Source organism: Pygoscelis adeliae, unplaced genomic scaffold (assembly GCF_000699105.1).
Source record: "Pygoscelis adeliae isolate BGI_AS28 unplaced genomic scaffold, ASM69910v1 Scaffold307, whole genome shotgun sequence".
Classification (NCBI taxonomy): Eukaryota; Metazoa; Chordata; class Aves; order Sphenisciformes; family Spheniscidae; genus Pygoscelis; species Pygoscelis adeliae.
In genome coordinates this window covers 235,785-237,858 of record NW_008825110.1, presented here as the reverse complement: position 1 = coordinate 237,858, position 2,074 = coordinate 235,785, and the positions used below count along the sequence as shown (strand labels likewise).

The window sequence follows — 2,074 nt, the reverse complement described above, 5'->3', positions numbered from 1 at the left end:
CGGGAAGGCGGCAGGATAAGACCCGCAGGGGCTGCCAAACAGGCTGCTCCTGCCTCCGCATCGCCTGCCTGCCGGCGTGAACGCAAGTTGCTTAAGCCCACTCTGCCTTCTTTCCGTTCTTTGGACGGCACTGGTACCAGCACTGGAGCAACACGGGGTGAGACGCTTGCGTTCGGAACGACGGCTGAGCGTGCCGGAGCGTGAGGTGTCGTGGCTCCTCCTACGCAGAGGATATTTCATAACGGTGGTGCCCAAAGGTGCTGTTGACTGATAGTCTTTGCGTTTGCGCTTCTGCATTCCACATGTACCTTCATGCTAAGGCCGATAGACAGTGTCATAGAGAAATCACTTTATGTCCTGGTTACTTCAGGAGCTGCCCAGTTGGTTTTCAGTGTACGCTTCCCTGCAGATCCAAAAGATAATGGAGTTTGTGGCTGGTGACTGCCTTCAGGGTGGGAACAGGCCCACCAAGTACTTAGTGAAGATGAAGGCAGTGCCACTACTGATGCTTGTAACAATGATTCTTGTGTTCCCCTACAACAGTTTGGTGTCAGTCTTGCACTGCTGTAGCACTAGTGTGGTATCTGATTTAGTTTTTTGTCTTTCTTGACACTAAATGCTTATGATGACTGTAAATGCCAGTTATAAAAGAAACTTACTGCTACCAGGATAATAGATTTCTTAATATATACCAACAGAACAGATTATGACTGCATGTAATGAAACTTGGATAGTGTCACAATTGGGAGAATGGTGAAATCCCTCTGGAACACTTTGACTAATTTAACATACTTTTCTGTTTTCTTAGTTGCAACTTTGTGGTTTTCAACAATAGTTTCCAGGTTAGTTTCACTTTTCTTTTTAGATGGCATATATGAATTATTCTGATGCACTGGTAAAAGCTGATTGGTTGTCTGTGGGATGTCCTAAGGACTCAGATATCTGGTGCCCAAATTTATCATTAGGGACTTCAGTATTGTACAACTCAAAAGGTAACCGTTACACCCAAAAGAGTGAAAATTAAATGTCAATCTTCTCTACACTAAATTCTCATCTTTCTTGAGATCAAGAAAAGAAATCAAAAGTCAGTGTTTCAAGTACAAAGAGCAGATGTATTTCTGTGAATGGATTAAGTAGCAAACGAGATTTAGGGCAGTAATAGTTTACAGTCTCCTGGTCTGCCAGCTCTTGGAGACTTAAGTTTACTGCTGCTGAAATGAAGGAGGTATATTTGGTTCTGTGTCCCCCCCCCCCCCCCCCCCCCTTTTTGTCCTATCTTGTGATGGACTAGAACTGTAAAGAAAGTAGCAGAAATTAATGCACTGAAGAACATTACTCTGCAAGCTTTTCTTGTGGTTTCTACGGCCCACAGGATGCACGTGCTGTGAGATATCTAACAGATATCTCTCTTTTTCTCCTGTTTCTGTTCACTGACAAATGACATACTGTCACGATTTTGTAGTTGGGTAAGTGGTGGCCATATGGAGGCGTAAAGAATATAGATGGAGATTCCCTCTCCATCGTTTGCTAATTTGCAGTATAAGTATATATGAATATACAGTTCTACATATAAGGAGGGAGTAATACATCTTTAGGGTTTTATTTCTCTTGTTAAAAATGCAGATTTAATCAGTTTAAGTTAAACCTGATGTAAAAACATAGAATCATAGAATCATTAAATAGTTTGGGTTGGAAGGGACCTTTAAAGATCACCTAGTCCAACCCCCCTGCAATGAGCAGGGACATCTTCATCTAGATCAGGTTGCTCAGAGCCCCATCCAGCCTGACCTTGAATGTTTCCAGGGATGGGGCATCCACCACCTCTCTGGAAAACCTGTTCCAGTGTTCCACCACCCTCAGCGTAAAAAATTTCGTCCTTATATCTAGTCTATATCTACCCTCTTTTAGTTTAAAACCATTACGCCTTGTCCTATCACAACAGGCCCTGCTAAAAAGTTTGTCCCCATCTTTCTTATAAGCCCCCTTTAAGTACTGATAGGCTGCAAGAAGGTCTCCCTGAAGCCTTCTCTTCTCTAGGCTGAACAACCCCAACTCTCTCAGCCTTTCCTCATAG

General features: G+C 43.2%; 1 protein-coding gene across 1 annotated transcript in view; it reads left to right on the top strand.

Annotated features, from left to right (window-relative positions):
• The first annotated feature begins 203 nt into the window (after positions 1-203).
• The window catches only part of CRACR2A (calcium release activated channel regulator 2A), a 67,378-nt gene continuing 65,507 nt past the window's right edge, over positions 204-2,074 (top strand). The window contains exon 1 of the mRNA XM_009327915.1: positions 204-257. The gene's annotated coding sequence lies outside the window, so the exon portion shown is untranslated. The remainder of the gene's footprint in view (positions 258-2,074) is intronic.